Here is a 19277-nt window from a genome sequence, read left to right as displayed (position 1 = left end):
GATTGTATAGACGCACTCTACTTATATATATTACTTGTATTAGTTGTATTGAAATATAATAATATGAATATATATTATATATATATGTACCATAAGTACACAATACACAATATAATATGTACCATTTAAACAATGCTGGGATTTATAGCAATTTATTACCTACTGCACGTCTATTACAGGTGCAGCGAAACATACCATAATATATAAGTTTAGATAGGTAGGTTAACCTATCATTAATGTATATGCATATATAAAATCTATTCCTTACCTAACCTCTGAGGGTTTCTGGCATCCTAAAACCACATACTTTTTATTTCGACACCAAGAAGGTCGATTAACTAAAATCGCACAATTAATCGGTCATTATTATAGGTATACAGTAAAAAACCACCCATTGTATTTTTTATGTCTTAATCTACAAATAAGTTTCAGATGATTATTCATTACAATTATCATTTAGATCTAAGATCTATAGGGTGATTTTAGTCACGATTAGAAGTAAATTAACGGGTGTATATATATTATACGGTATTATAAACGACAAGAGGTATAAACGTGTGAATAATAGATGTGTACCTCTACTTACAATATAGTATAATGAGTTGTTCAACGCCTGCCCCTAAGAATAATTATTCACAATGAAAGTAACTAATACATTTATAATAAATGCAATGCAATAACTGCAAATATTTTTAGTTAAGATAAAGAATGATTAATATAATCATTGTATATTTTAACAGTAAAAATACAATGAAGATTCCTCATTTAAAGGGGTTCACTCATTAAAACTTTTGGGGGAACAATAGTATACTCGATCTTGCCTCATTTACGACTATATAGTGATTAATTATACATGGATGGTTTCACAGGGGAGGGTCAAAACATCGCGTGATCACAAACGAAATTCGTCTCTTCACTCACTGTTCAAACGCATCATGCGAATGTGAAATCAAAGAATGTTTATTATTGCATTTTACATATATTTCGAATTATTCTTAAGATCTATACCTGTATCGTCTTTGCAGGTTAGGGGTATGGTGAATACACTAATAATATACACACATAATACGGAAAATCATAATATGTCTATGACCTATAATTTATATGCGTGTCTCTACTTTTTATCAAATGATGAATGGAAGAAAACATGTAATATCGTATATAAATTCCATAAATATCATCAACAGATGATGGAAAAGAAACGATAAGAATTTAGTGGATATTCATAATTTATAATTAACAATCAATAATATTTAAAGTACATTGTGTAGGAAATATAATTTTTTAGGGGGAAAAAACAGTAATTCCGTCGAAAGCATCACAGGCGGGTTGTGCAATGACGCCTTTATCCCTTCCCTAGAACTGCAGCTGCGGAAATCCGATGGCACCCACAACTGGTTGTCAGCAAACAAACATATATTATAATAGCAGCAGGGACATGTGACAACACGAATATGTTATTTTCAAGGTTTACATAGTGAATTGTAAATTTACCGAAAAGAGAGGATTATAATTTTCTGTTAATGATATAATTTTATACATATAAAACATTCATAGTATAAAGAAATGACCAAAATTACAAAAAATAAAACTCGATTCAGAGTCTAATATTAAATACCCATATAAGACTTTTAATTAATGGTTATATTGCAATATGGTCAATATAACCACGGTTATACATAAACGTTGGACACGAGTGTATCAGTAGGTACACAGAGCTTTCAAAATACGCGTTACGTCAAGGTTACTTAACGTCTAATAGTATATATATATAAATAGGTATAGGTACCTACCTATAGTACCTATGTTTAAAACAATGAATTTCTAGTTGTACTAAATCAACTGGTGTCTCAATTCGTGAGATTTATCGAATAAGTGTAGTAGGTATATCTAAATATAATAGCATGTGTGCAAGTGTATGTGACACTATGACGTATGTCGTTCGAACCACAAAGTAATGGTTTCGAACGGATAACCGAAAAATATAGGACCACCGTCGTCTACGTTATGACTCATAACTTATGAGTTTATGATACACATCCAACTTACACGGGCGATAGGTACATAAGATTCATCCGGTAAAATCGTGCTAGGAATATGCTCAGTTTTCACCATACATACGCGAATGTTTAACGTTCGCAAAGGCGTTCACAAAATATTATCGAAGAATACTAATAATATATTAATACGTATACACGTATGCACCGTACAAATTCGGAATAAAATCGCGCATTGTCCGCTAAGGGAAACAAATTTTATCGCCTCCCTTTTCTGAGCGGTTTTAATGCGCTTCCAACACGATAGAATCGCGCGTGTTATAATAGTGCGCTGCTAGTATGCAAAAAATAAAACGCCCATTGCAGCTGTAGCCCCGCGCAGGGGAGGAGATGTATTAATCAAACGAAAAAGATATTATTATTAGGTATTGTACGTGTAGATATGGGCATACCGCATATACACACTACACACAAGATGACAAAAAAATAAAAAATAATATCATTTCGATTTCAGTGTTCGATTGTGTACGTACCTACAAGACATACACCCGCCGCAAGTAACGAGCGTGTCGGTTATCATATTTTATTTTATAAAATATAATTATAATATGTACATAATATATAATATTTTGACAGTAAAGGGGAGTTTTATTTATTTGTATAATATCGCGTACGCTCATCAAAACGCATTAAAATACAGCGCGCGTTGTAAGCGTATAATAATATCATATAGGTATTAGGCACACTCGGCTTAGCGTACCTTATAAGTCAAGACCATTATATTTTGTCGCATTTTTGTGAAAACACATGTCTTTTAATTAGTGTTTGAATCGATTTATTGCTCCGCAAATAATAATGATTGGTTTAACATTTTTAGTATCACCTTTTAAACTATGTATAATAAGTGACTACAACCATAAGATATAGTTAAAATAATAGCTCTTAAGCTGGAAGTGCTTCATGCTTCTTTATAAGCAAATTCTACGACCATTAATACTCTATGCTGCTCCCATCTGGGGTAACTGTGCCAAAACTCACATAAATGAAATTCAAGTCTTACAGTCCAAGATTCTACGCATAATATCCAACGCGCCGTGGTTCGTCAGAAACGAAGCATTTCATACAGACTTCAGACTCCCGATGGTTAAATCCTACATACAGTATATCTCAATAAAGTTTTTTAGCCAACTAAACAACGCCAAAAGTGCAAAATATTTCAAACTCAGCGATAAGCCTACCCTCCGGCGTCTCAAGCGAGGACGTCCTCGTGATGCCCTTTCTCAACACCAATAGATTTACAAAAAAAAAAAAAAAAAATACACTTAGATTAACTAATATTATGATGTCATCTTTTATTATTTATTTATTCATCTTTGTAATTTACTGTATATATTGTAATTAATTTACGCTTAACAACTTAATGATGTTAAAAATTCTTTATTATATCAATAAGTTAGATGACCTTGTATGTCAGAAACACTTTAAAAAAAAAAAAAAAATAATAGCTAATAGATTGGTATTCGCGAAAAAGAATAAATATTCATATTTTACGATACGATATAATATACACTTTAATAAGTAGTATAAAAAATAAAATATTAATTTACAAATCTATCATAAGACCAATATGGACCTATGGTATTCAAATATGGGGCCCAGCGAAACCAGCTAACATCCGTCCCAACCAAGCCTTACAATCCATCTCATTAAGACTCTTAACCGGTGCTCCGTGTATATCACAAATTCAGCTCTCCATAACGACCTAAAACTTCCAACAGTTAATGAACTTGCTAAAAGCTACTATAAAAAATTCCATTCCAAATTGATTAACCATCATTCTAACCCCTTTATCAAAAACATGTCTTCTCTCACACCACCTCTAAATATTCCTCGAAGGTTAAAAAAAAATTGGGGTAGAGACCTTCTAATCTAATTAAAAAAAAAAAAATTAAAAAAAAAAATTAAAAATAAAATAATAAAATAAATTTCAAAGCCCGAACTCAAATTTTCTGAGGTTCTGTCACTGGACAGTCTCCTCTTCATGTGTGACATGTCTTCCTTAAATCACTCATCATTGTTACTTATTGTTTTATGTGTAAACAGATTGTAATATATTTTTAATAAATAAAAAAAAAAAGTAGTATAATAAATACAGGGCGATTACCTTCAGACGAATTAATCAATAATAACATGATGTTATATAAGTATAAACATTCTAATAAAACTATGACAAATTAATGAATTTAGATTTTTTTTTCTCAATATTATGTATCTCGCACGTACTCCAAACATGTTCACACGTCTCCCCAGTTCCGGTATGCATGCTAATATACATATAAGCATTATAGTTTGATTTTTATATGACTGGTCTGTAATGCAGGTAAGTAACCCCCGCGTTTTAAATTATTTAAACTTTTGAGTTGCTGATGAGTTCACGTTCAAAACAATCACCGTTCACCACTCACTTTGCGTGTACGGTCGTCGGCACAGATGCCTACAACTATAACTGTCCACAGTCACGCATATAAAACGTATATATTAATATGTCTGTTGAAGAAAAAAAGTTTTGCTAAAATATATAATAAAATAATATTTTGTGGCATGTGGAACACTATTATATATAGATACGATTAAAGAATGGCTATAAGAATTGATTCACATTTCACTGCACTCCAACCTTTATCCATCGCATTTTTCACTTTAAAACTTTAGAAGTTTGAAATTATATCTCAGAGTAGAATAAAAAAAAATGTATGTTTACCAAACATTCTATCAAAGAGTTTAAACAACAAAGTATATTTTCGATTTCAAAACGAAATAAGTGCGAAAACATTATCGCTTATTTATTTTGATTACACGTAAATATATAGTGACTATACACACTTTCATATTTATATTGCACAAAATATATAGCGTATACATAAATATACATTTAATATGATAGATAATCTTAGAGACAACCGTTTAATATGTGAAATTTAAAATGGCACACTTGCATATGTATTATGTATATATACTGGGTGCAGTGTGATACTGTGATTGATTTATTTTGGATGGCAATAATTACATTATTCAAACGATAAATTTTCAAATCATTCACGTATATATACGCACCCCATATATACAAACATAATATGTAATATTAAAAATGCAAATGTAGTTGAACAAATTGTAATTGTCAACAGCTGCGTCGACAAACCGCGACTAACGATTATTATGATTGTCACACATATGTGTATAATACATATTTTATTATAAACGCTACAATTGCGTACTAGAATGTGGGCGATAATTCGAATAGCGCACGACAGTACGACACGCAACCATTGCGCGAATTGTTACACGTTGATATAGGTAGGTACATTATATATGTATAATATGTACAGAGCGATTCACCAAATATGCTCATCCTCATTTTCTTTCTTTAATAATTAATTAGTTCAAACCCCATGGACCATGTTTTCAAGGGCATTCAATTTTTTTATGTCGTTTAAGAATTGGTCGATACTAATCCAAATTTCGTATTTTTAAAATATTGATTTATTTCACAAAATAATATGATATTCTGAATAAACTTTTGAATTATTAACATGTACCTATGTACTACATAGACACTAATTCACTAAGGATAATAGTCGAAAAAATTATTTAACAAAAATATAAGCGGTATCGTTCACTGGATATTTTTTAAGTGGTATATAGATGAACTAAATATTTGAAAATATATGGTCCTTAAGTAAAATTAATAATCAAATTTTGAATTGATTCATTATATTAAATGAAAAATTAAAGTTCGCATATTTGAGGAATCACTCTGTATAATGTATATGCGTGCAGTTAAATTCGTTTAAGTTTGACTAATACACATGGTGCGATAATATATAGTATTAAACGGTTGTTTTATTACGCGGGCAAAACGGCATCCGCTAAAGGAATCAATTTATTTGCCACATTTACAATTATATTCTGTCATAACTTTAACATTATTGTTGCATGTTTTTTAGTACATTAGATTTATTGCTAGGTAAGCTGTATATAAGTTAAATTCCCTCCTACGAATAATATATCAAACGCTTTAGCGCAAATTTTTGCACATTTAAAAATTGATTTAATTTTAATGGCATATTCAGTATAAAGTATTTTATTGCATATCTGAATATAATTTACAATAGTAATATCATTGATTACACATTAATGTAGATAGTTACTAACCTACAGTCAATGGTAACATGGAGATAAAATCTAAAACAAATATATATTGAATTGAAATATTAACCTAGTAGCCGAGTAATGATGAATTTTTGATGAATAGACAACAATATTTAAACTTGAAAGTTTGTAGTCACTTTTAATTGTATATAGGAAACATATATAGGCGAATATAAAGTACTTTGTCGTTCGACCCGATGCACGACTTCTTTATTTGTCTTACACGCCACTGTAGGTTATTTAGTTAATTTTAGATATTTAGCAAAAAAGCAGCTAAGACGACTACGACGAATGCCAATGTGAATCTAAATTTTCAAAGTTAAATATTTTTTCAATTTTAGTTAAATAAATTCTAAATTGTACATACTATACTGTAAAGTAGGAACAATATTTAGAATAATAATAATGACGATTATACATCTTGTAATAATATAAATATAATATAAACCAAAAGCATGGTGAATTGGTAAACTTAAAAATTTAAATTATCGGGATTTGATTTGAATTGGGTTATTCTTTAAATGTAGGGCAAGATTGCATGTGTAGTTTGTACACTATATGTTAATATGTTATATGTATATATATATCATGAAAATGTGCGTTGTTCTATATTAACCATTATTCGGAAAACGTGTGATATATATATATATATATATATATATATATTGTTTTCACGCGCGTAAACGCATATATATATATAGAACCTATATAAATTATCGATGGCGCATAACGAATCGAGGGCTTTTCCGGGAAATCCCGAAAGGGTCTCCGGAAATGATGTGTATCGGGCGAAGAAACTTTTTGGAACTTTATTATACACTCGAGCGTCTCTTAGGCTTATAATACATATATATTATACCTATAAATATATATATTGTGTCGTGGTAGAGAAAGAGAGTGGTGTCGTACAAGTCAGCAAATCTCTCAAGTGGCTTTTTGGTTTTTGTCAGACGGTCCGAATATATATATATATATATATATATATATGTGTGTGTGTAATTTGTTATACGATTTATGGAGATTAAAACAACAATAAACTCCTATACGAAAATGGCAAAATAACAGTTTCCGAAAATCGTATTGTGAAGCATCATTATCGTCGCGGCCGCCGAGTATACGTACCTATACAATGTTCGACGTGCGGGGGTGGTTGATAATTTTGTTTTTTGTACAGAAATATGGAAAACGTGATTATAATAATAATATAGCCAACTCTCCTACCTATATATTATATAGTATGTACAGCAAGTTGCGATGGTACTTATATAAAGTTATACTATATAGTCTTTTGAGGCTGGCACGAGTGCGTTTCTGCAGCCCCCTCCTTCCACACTAATTTGTTAATTACTCGATGTGCTTTGAAAATAAATCTGTACAAATTTTGATTTTTACCCAACAAGTTCATAGAAATTATAAAGTAAATATTTATGAAAAAACCCTTATGGGATGGAGAGGGGGTCCAGAAATACGTGGCATATTTATTCTACAAAATTTCAAGTAACTAGTATTGCTATTTATATAATTTTAAACAATAATCCTACACAGCACGGCTTATAAAAGTTAACAAGATAAAATAAATCATATTTCATAATTGTAACTATATTCATATTTCAACATAATAAGCTGATGGATTTGGCCATGGGATAGCCACCACTGCAATTTGCGTGTTTTTTGGGGCAGCACTAAACTATACGCTAAACAGGTGACACCGTAACCCAATTGATGAGTTATTGATCCGCAACTCAGTTTTCGCCCGGCCAAATATCTATGACCATTATCTATTCTGTGTTTTTTCCGTGATAAGGTTGTTAATTCGTTTCTAAAAGTGGGCATACATGAACATGATACATTACATATTATTGTCACACATATTATTTTTCATTTTGATTTAGTCATGAACTTTCCTTCGATCAGCGAAAAACCGATAATAGGTACCATGTATACTAGTTGCAAGGTTTACATTGACATAAATCATATCATACAAAGTATGTGTATAGTATACGTCTTATAAGACGTCTACGGAAATTCAGAATAATACCTATACATATATTAACGGTTTAAAGGGTTTCCGTACACGACCGCTATAGGCAGATAGAATTCTAAAACGTTATTTACATAAATATCTTTAAATTTTAAACATAATGGCATTTTCTAATGATAAAAATAATTTGTTTTCTGAACAATTCTTGATTAGCCATCGTTTTCCATACCACGGTTCAGATATCTATTATTGATTTCGACTTTATTTTAAAAATCAAGTGATAATAGATCAAAATCAGACGATAAAATTACAGCAGGGTTATAACGTCCCTACGACGACCAATACATTTTATTATTTCTGAAATTAATATGAAATATATATGTAATAGGCAAAACACTTGCTCAAGAAAATAATTTAAGTATTTTCCACTATCTATAGAGTATGATTTTGTAAACACGATTTTAAACCACCGTCGTGAGATAAAGCTTATATACATATATACTTTACAATTTTACATTATTAAAAGACGGAACTCCGTAAAAAAACTTTAGGACGAGTATATAATACTTACACATACAGTCATGGAATAGTATATAATGTCAATCAAATAAACATATATATTACATCACAATATAGCCGAGATGCAAACAATTATAATATAAAGTCTGTGTTTATCAATAAGCATATATTGTATAATATAGGGAGCGATATGTGAAGTTTTAATGAAAAAGGTCGAAGACCGCAAAAAGTACATTAATTATATAATATACAAAAAAATATGGCATATATTTAGTACATAATATATAGATTGTAGTTTATTATCTATGTTTCTTTTAATTCAAATTGTTATAGTAAATAATTGTACCTATTTAAAAAATTGAATTTGTTCGTGAAATGAAAATTTACATGGTAAGTATTTGTAAGACGAAGGCGAATAGCTTTTCCACGATCTTAAACATTATTCCTGTGTTATTGTCATATTTTAATTTTAATAATTCATGCACGAGGATCTATATCAAAATCAGATGTAACAATATCAATAAAAATATTACGACACGCGCGCAACAGTTGCAACGACATAATATACGCCGTAAGGGTGGACTAAATATAGAAACACAACACATTACCTATATTTACACACACACGCACTACCCACACATCATCGTCAGTAAAAAAATATATATATTATATAATAATAATAAAAAAACCATTGTTTAGGAAACGATTTCGACACCTTTTGTGTGGCGTGTTTTGCCGACGACGTGTGTGTGCAGGTAAGGAGGATTAAAATCTTAATATAAACGTCGGATTAAGCACATTCGTATATGGTGTAGTACTGTAGTGTGTACTGTGTATACATTATAGGTGCGAAAATGAATATGATATAATATTACATTGCATTACTTTTTTTTTGGATGCTTTATAGATGTGCGCGCGTGTGTACATAGCGATGAGGTGTAATGTTCCCGTGAAGGCGACGTTCTTTAAGCGACATAGCAAAGAAAAAACGATTTCGTCGACGACAAAAGGTCCGGTCGAGTGTGAAGCTTACAAAAGGCTCGTCGTCTTGCGTCCAAAAAAAAAAAAATAATAATAATAAAACGGTCGTCAACGATTAGATAGTCCGGAACTAACGGACCGGATGTGCATATAACTAAACACCTATATGTATATAGATTTAAACTGCAAGTATATAGATAGGGGTCACCTATGGGCTCCCCCCCCCCCCCCTATCAGTCGTTGTAATCGGATCGTAAATCCCGAACAATTTCAAGTGGATATACCTATAAAGCGTGTAATAATATAGTAATAATTTAAACCAACTGGATACACATAATATTATATATTGTACACGTATATATTTAATAATCGAACGAACTGTATAGAATTACAAAGGTGTCTGTAATTTCGAATAGGTACGTTATTCTCACGGAATAATATATAAAATAGTTTGTGAAATGCACGTTAGGATGATTTTTTTCACTAAAATCACTCTTGTGCGCGAAATCCATGAACTCGTCGATTACAATCGATCTTACACGCCTTATTATTATTATTTCAACCAAATTCACCCCTCTAAAAAAAAAAAAAACAAAACTATGTAATTGGCATAATTATTATGTGTATATAAATGACCGATGATGCGTTTTCCTCGATTCACGAACAATCTCACGTTTTCTCACGCTTTCCATTTTTTCCCCACAACAAAATACACACCTATATATGGAGTGATCCATTTATATAATTTCTTCAATCTATTTTTTATTTAAAATTATTTAAAGTTTAGAAACTTTAAATTGTGGTCCTGCACACTAAAATCGGTTAATATTAATTTGAAATGTTTATAAATATACCTAACTACATTTATTGAATGTCTGGTATTTATACATATTCAAGATTTAAAAACAAATATTTTTTACTTTAGAGACAAAAAATAAAATACAGGTTGTAATAAAAATAAAAATGATATAGAAATTTGTTGATAAAGACTGTTTTAAAATCTAATACATAGCTGGCAGACATATATATACGTACATGATAAACCTATATACCTTAACGTATATATCCTTACAGCTTTACATTTATGCGGTATACTTTTAGAAAAATTCCAAGTAATGTACGCGACGGTGATTTCTCCCTGTCAAACTGAGATGCTTTACAACTAGGTTTGTCATCAGTCGTTGCCAATAATAAATTTAGCCAGGGTAAAACGCATCAAAGAGAGTAAAACATGGTAGGTAGTAGTAATAGCTTGGTATTAGGTACAAGAACTAGAGGGAGAATGACAGCAAATAAATATGGCAGGGACGTTATGGTGCTTTTAAACGTACCCATGTATATATAATTTATATAACTATACGGGATATATATTATTATGTATAAATTGATATTTCTAAAGCTTAAATTTTGGATTTTTAAGTTAATGCATTCGAAGGCCATTAGGCCAAAATTGAACACTTACAATTAGGTGCTAAAAATTTAAAGTGGAACTTAAAAATTCCAAAAATCAAATTTTCGAATCGTTGAACTTAAAACTCCAAAAATTAATTTATAATTCCTTACAAGTTAAGGGTAAGGGGCTTCACATGCGTCGATTCGAATTTACACTAGAATTACATTTAAATATAAAATGTTTTACTGTTCTAGATATATCCTGTCTGTGCAACGTATATAAATAAATATTGAAAGGATAATACACGCAAAGTCGACGTACTTTTGCCGCACTCGTCGTCGTTGGGTAATAATATTCGACAAACTATATGCATCGAAACAGTACGTATACGCGTGCGCACACCCATGAGGTAAAAATGATGATATAGTCACAGTGATGCGGTAAAATACAATCCGTCAGAGATCTTAACGCGTGTGTCAGAATCGAAAGCGGGGGGAGGTAATATAATTTGCAAGAGATCGCGCGCGTAGACGAGACTATACGAACCCTCCGAAAAAGATATGGCTATATAACTGGTGGTATACTATAATATATGTATTCTACGTCGTCGTCGGATGTATATTATTAAACTAAAAAGGTGATAAACTAAACACGTATACGTTGTACTGCGTTTACGATGACGGTTATAGCGTGATCGTTTGTTTAGTATACATACATGACGATCCATTTAACCAACTGCAATAATCTACACTTTTCTTTTTATCTCAAGATTTTCTGTTTTCACTCCATTTCGTAATTTTCAATTTTTATTCTAAAGCAGGTTTGTCAAAGGTTATAAATAATAATCTCATAAATCAAATATTGAATTAATACGTTTTTAGATACAAGTGTTAACAACTGTTAAAGTTTCAGACACTATGTGTAGGTATATTGATTTTGGAAATTATGGCCACACTAGAGTCCACTCTTCTATACCAACTAGAAAAATTAGTATGGCTGTTCAAGTGTATCATCCTGTATACGTGGGACGAATGAGAGTCGCAACAGCGGACGGATTCCAACGAACCTCTGAGGGCTAACGTAAAACTACTATTTTGGGACTACATAGAAACGAATTATTTTATACTTATTGGACTAAAGCAGAAATGGCGAAAGCAATAATACAAGCACCGTCTCCATTTTATAATACATTTATTCAGACCATTGGCGACGTTCTGCATATACAACGGGCGTAGGTAGGTATATAAATATATAATGCAATACGTATTCTGGGGAGGAGTTTATGTCGACGGTAAAATTATTTAAATCGCCTAAAAAATACGACTGTTTGCGCAAAATTTACATTTGGGTGGACACACACACACATATATAATATCCTATAATGGAATCACTATTTGATTAAAAGGTAGACCATCTACAGCAAAGGCTGTGATACTTTGATGCGAAAAGTTTTATAAACATTCAAAAATATATATAGTAGCGACTTTCCATGATTGCATGATTAGCATGATGGAAACGAAAATAATAATGATTTAATATTCATTCATTGTAGGTACCTATACCTATACCATTAAATTAAATTAATTATTATATAGGTCATAGTTATGAAAGAAATGGAAAAAAGATTTTATTTTTAAAATTTAGAAATTGCACGACTCTAAATCACACCGACTAAAAATTTTGTTTAAAAAACCACACGAAAATGTATACAATATACAATAATATATCACAACTGTTCGATTTGAAGGGATATATATTTTATTTGTTCAGAAAGAAAAAAAATAGTAGCACGCGTGTTAGGCATCGCATAAAAGAATTTTTCGAGTGGAATAGTTAGTTCCTATACTTATATAATATGTGATATAGGTACACGAAATAATCTTCGCGGAAACCCGAACGTATGTCTCAGGTATCCGTACACGTAATAACTACAGTATAAGAATAGATATAACCAACTGTAAACAACCGACATTTTCACCCTGTCTAATATTCATTACTATAAAATATGTTTCTTTTCACAGCTGCATCTATGTATGAGTCATGAGATAGCTGATCATATTATAGCTGTTGCCGCGGCTGTATCAATACTAACGTAATGTCACCAATGCCCATAAATAATATACAGAATGATTATTTTAACAGCGAACACTAATTAGGTACATCGAAAAGAAATAGAGATTTAAAAAATATTTTTTATACATAATTCAATTATTATAAAACAATATTTAAAAAAAGTATGATAATTTTACTGACATTACTCATTACTATTATATTTAAGTTTTTACACTTTCGAATGTCAGCATGCTTTTTTATTTTATTGATCAAATAAAACCCGGCAGCTACACGGTCATTAGTTACAATAAATAATTATGGTAGGTTTACAAGATTTAAGATTTTAACAATATTTTTTTTAAGAGGTATTTGGCGTAAGAGTATAGTAGTTTCTTAGTATTTATAAAAAAGGAAAAAAACAAAAAAAGGAGGAAAACAATTGCAAATTATTAAATTAAGTTATAGAGGCCTGTTGATTTCAAAAAAACTATAATTTTATAATTCTCCACAGCATTGGGTCCCAATGCGATGTCATGCTTTTTTTGTTCTATATTCCAAAGTGATATATTTTTCATGTATAGGTATAGACGGTATAGTAATCGAATACAAAATTAGTAGATGATTATTTACAAAACCCTACACAATAAAGTAGGTAATTAAAAAAATTCTCCGACAAAATATTGATCTACTACTATGTTCAATATTAACTTAAACGATAAAAAATATTACTTTTATATTACTTATATAAGTATTTACTGTTAAAATAATTACCCACTATAAAGCTAGGACGCATAAAAATAGTAAATATCGTGTACCTACTTTTATGTTTAACAAAATTAAACTCAAATATAACATAAACAGTACCTTATTAAATATCCCAAACAATGGCTCACGATTTGCCAATTAAATTTTAGTAAGCCTGTTATTAAGAAACTACTATGAAAAAGTAATAATAAATTCGGTAAAAAAAAAGTAGGTAAGTACCTACTTATATAATATTATAACGATATAAATTAATACAAATTATGCCAATTCAAGCTTACCGCCTATTTTAGAAGATTACCTGTGGGAAGACCTCAAGGTTACTATGTAAGTCTGAATAGAATTTTTTATATCACAGTACGTTCTCGATTATTTACATAGGGTTTTTAGAAGAATATTATATAAATTTACGAATCTTAAATACTTTATATAATTATTATTAATATTTCAATCGTAGAGTTTAATATCATTCATTAATGGTAATATCCATCAAATACAGATTTAAAATCACGGAACATATGTATACATAATTTGTAACTACCATTTATAAAAACGAAACATGTAACATTAATACATTATACAAACTAACTAAGTAAAAAGTTATCTGACGTCATACTTAGACAAGATTTTCATAATATATTTATTGGTCATTTCGTTTCCAATTTTGAGTCCGTTCTATAAAAACTTAGCAATATCTACTGAGCTATATATTTTATGCAATGAGTATGCATAATTATTTATGGAATTACATATAATAATAATATTCAACAGTATAAAAAAATATATTATGCATGTTGATAAACAACGGGTAATGTAAAGTTGAGCACGTGGTGCACGACGTTTAATACATCGATGACACATATCAGTGAAAACTTTAAAATCAATTCTATAACAATTGGAATTTAAACGTGAAAAAAAAAGTGAAACGTAGTCATTATCTGTATATTATTACATATAAATATATAATAGTATGAGTTAGTGCCACCTGCAGCGAGTGTTGTAAATCATATATTTACTATTTTTGCTACAAATATGATCTCGACGACGCGACCAGGAATGAAGTTAGAGAGCGACGATAAAATATAGATCTTCTTTAAGTATATACAATATACAATATTATTAAACATTATAAACATATGGAGCAAACCCGCTACCACGTCAAACAATTTTCGAACTATTGCGGAAAAAAGAAATCGAAAGCCTTTTTTAAATATGTTGTAGTATTATTTGCTATACGTATGTATTTTTTACATAAAAAAACGATAGGTCACATTCGAAGAAGATTCTTTGGGCGGACATAAACATCATATTAGTTGAAAAATATTACGTTCACGATTTTAAACGACATTACAAGTGACCGTTCATACAATACTAAAAATATTCAAAAAAACCTAAGTGTTTATACGAAGGAGAAAAAAATATTTTATAACATTTGCCAAGTAAATACAATAAATATTTAATTATTTTACTTCTATTTGGTTCTTTAATTTTCATAGTTCCATAACTATGAAAATTAAAGCTATGATAGCTGTGAGCTACAAGTTTTCTGAAAATGTTAGTAAATAAATACCGAAATTTGAATAAGTAGTTTAGGTTACTGTATATTATATATTTACACAAAGTACACCCCACGTATATTATGATAAGTGAACTAAATGTTGTAAATAAAAATAGATTAGCATAACTAGTTATAATATAGGTACGATATTTATAAATCAAAATCTTTAGATAAAATATGTTCAACTTTAAATATTATTATCTTCTTACTAAAGGTGAAACATAACAAAAAAACCTTCATAAAAAATTAAAAAATATAAGCCAATTAAATTAAAAAACTATAAATATTGATCGAGAATCGACCGAAATTTCATCACTATAATGTATAAATGGAACTAAACGACATATTATACAGCAGTCAGCAGCTAGCACCTAATCAAATTGCAAGAATACAAGAAACTCAAAAATGGGTATGGTATAGGGGAGGAGTGATAGTTGAAAGACTACGCATTAGGAAATGTTTTGTGGGCTGGAAAGCGATCTCTTCCATAACGTATGTCGTACTTGGGATTATATAAATGGTTTTATTGATCAACGGCAATCACGAAATAACTCTCAAAATCTAACTGTCGAAATCTAGGCGCTTTGACACTAACACTATTCGCCATACAACAGTTGCGTACATAATACATAAATACAAACATATTACACACACACACACACACACACACGCACACACACACACACACACACACACACACACACATTTATATATATATATATAGACAGAAACAAATAAATGTCAATAGCACTTTGACGGACATTTTGGCAGTTCAGCGTACTCAATAGAATATAATATACACATATACTTACAGACTACAGAAAGATCCATTTATTATTTAACCGAAAAAACAATAACTATAAATAATTCAGTTAATTTCTCAGTATAAGTTTGGCGATTTTGAAGAAAAAAAATTTCGAAAAAAACTGTTGTAGTGTTTTAATATATATATTTTTTTTATCACAGTAGATTAGTACACATTTTAGTATAAGTTTAATCTTTTATTCTATGGAGTAGAATATGTATACTTTTCTAAAAATATCATCACATAAGTTTATCGAATATTGAAGAACCTATAATGATATATTTTATTAATAGCTTTTAAAGCTCAGATGATTCTAATGAAGTCTTACATCACTTCATCTCGTCAAGTCACAATATTTTGCCGCGCTATAATAGAAATAGTAAATTTAGTAAAACTAAACCATTACAATTGATCGAGAAAATAATAAAAGTGTAGCCTGCAGTTATATAGCTCTATGTGTAATATGAGTTAATCACAGGGATTTTGAATTTTACATTATTTGAGATCGATCAACAACATCATAGGTTAAAACGTTTCCGACTCGGGGATGTATAGTAAAATAATATAATTTATAAAATTATAAATTATATCCAATATTATATTAATGGGTCTACGAAAAAAATACAAAGGTTTGAGCGGCTTATACGTGCATGAAAACGTTTTCATAAAAAAATCTAATTTTTATAATCGCGAAAATCACATACGATTATTGATTCGGGTGTCATAAATTATTCGATGTCACTAAGCGCGGTAATAAATGTATATATACACGTAATGTATATAAGAGTATAGTAATGGGATGTCAAATTCTCACACATAATAATATAATATGATATATTTTATAAAAGCTAGTTTATCGCAAACGTTGGCCGATGCAATGTCATGATAACGGGCCTAAATTGTATGATTAAACGCGTGCACTACGCATTTTCGAAAATATTTTTTGAAATATAATTAATCAAATTTTGTCTTCAGAATAAATTTAAAAAAATACATTTGGCGATCAATAAGTGTATTACCTAAAAACGACAAAAAACGTAAAAAACAATATCATACACGTTTAACATTTCCAATTTTCAACAAAATATTCGCTTGATAAAATACTCGTATCTATTTATAGTTATATAATATTATGCACGTAACTACGCGAGTGTGTGTGTATCATACATATATTATATAACCGTAAAAATGTTTACTCACTGCTCCTTCAAAGGATATATATTATAATCTCGGAATCTGTAAATAAACTTTGTTTCGTGTTAAGTAAATCCTACTTGAATATAAGTCTTATAAACTTCCATAATATTCACATGTTTAGCATACGGAGTACGATACGTATTCGTACAAACGTTTGTGATCCTTACAGCAACTTTAAGTGATTTTATCACGTCAAGTTCAAACTAATAATATAAATTATACATGTTTATTATTTATTTAAAATATATTAATTTTCAAGGTCTTGACATAAACTTTTATGAACAAGTACAGTTTATTCGATGTGTATTATAAACAATACCGATGGAAAGTGCAGACATAATTGATGTTAAACGATTTAAAGGATGTACCTATATAGTAATCTTACATCCTACGGCGTCGTTATATTATGTTTTCAACATAATTAGAAACTTTTTAACTTGCGTAGTCATTATTAATACAAGGCAACCGATGTTTGGCAGAAAAAATAAATAATGTCGGGGTGTACTACGACATATTATATTTTAGATTACGAAAACGATTTATTTTGACGTTTAAAATATTATCAATATTTTAAAATAACACATTGACATATTCACGACCAATAATAGCTTGTTTTTGATACAGTCTTAAATAAAAAGGCATAGGTACATATGTCTAGTTAAAGCAAATTTTTACAAACATTATACAACAATACGTGGAAGCAAATAGTTTTACCACAAAAATACTTGATAAAATACATTGTTAGCGCCATTAATTAGCTAATTATGTTATAATAACATTATATTATTGTAATTTAAACACTGCATATTAACATATTTATATATTCGGACAGTTAATTTTAACAGAATTTTAATGGCTGTATACACGTGTTTTAATAAAATGTACAACTAGCTATTTACTCGTATACTTAACTATATTATTACGACTACTTTTTTTCTTTCAAATAATTACTATTACAATTAGTGTTAGCCAAACACACTCAACCGTTTTTCTCGATGATTAATTTTTAATTAAGCAAAGAGCAAAAACTTAAACGGCCTCTAGACAAAAACGTCGTTAGGACTGCCGCAGTGCTTTAAGTGCGCAGTTAAAAATTTGCGAAACATGCACAATAGGACCGGCGGTGGAGGTCGTTTATGCTGTTCTTACGTTCTTATTACTTATTATAATTATTATAAACGAACTAGTACACACGTACGCCACGCGTATAAGTTATACAAAAATATTAAAATTACTTTCTTACTTTTAAGACAGTTTCAAAGTTGATAAATCTAATATAGATGGTCGTCGACGGATGCAGAATCGACCACGACGAATGAAACAGTTGTAGTGACTATAGGTACTACAAATATGTTGCACTAATTGCGTGGCAAATAAGTTGTAATAATAATATAACTCTACGGAGAACAATATATAGGGTAGTGGAAGCGGCTAAATTACTAATACACAACGCGTCTGCACTTTCTGAAGTTGTCATGAGGCAGATTTAAACCATATTTTGTTTTTGTTAGAATCCGGTCTTGAAACTTTTATCATTATAAACTAACGGAGTTTAAATTTGAATTTTCACATCTTGTAGTAGGACATTCTGAATTTGAATTGTTCAGTTTATTAGGAAATATTAATGAAAATCGAGCTTTTAGCGACTTCTCAGCATTTTTTTTATAATTATACCTAGCCAACCAATAAAAAGTAATTATTCAAACGCGTTACGGGAATATTCGGAAACTGAATATAACTAATCCATTTCACTTACAAAAGACTATATATTAACATCGTAATATTAGCATGTGCATAATATATAAATTTCAAAATATATCACG

General features: G+C 29.9%; 1 protein-coding gene across 1 annotated transcript in view; it reads right to left on the bottom strand.

Annotated features, from left to right (window-relative positions):
• The window catches only part of CenG1A (Centaurin gamma 1A), a 55861-nt gene that overhangs the window by 10993 nt on the left and 25591 nt on the right, over positions 1-19277 (bottom strand). The gene's annotated exons all lie outside the window — the stretch shown is intronic.

The sequence above is a fragment of the Diuraphis noxia genome, unplaced genomic scaffold (genome assembly GCF_037042655.1).
Source record: "Diuraphis noxia isolate RWA-SAM2 unplaced genomic scaffold, SU_Dnox_SAM2 contig0002, whole genome shotgun sequence".
Taxonomy (NCBI): Eukaryota; Metazoa; Arthropoda; class Insecta; order Hemiptera; family Aphididae; genus Diuraphis; species Diuraphis noxia.
This window is presented reverse-complemented; position numbering and strand designations above follow the sequence as displayed.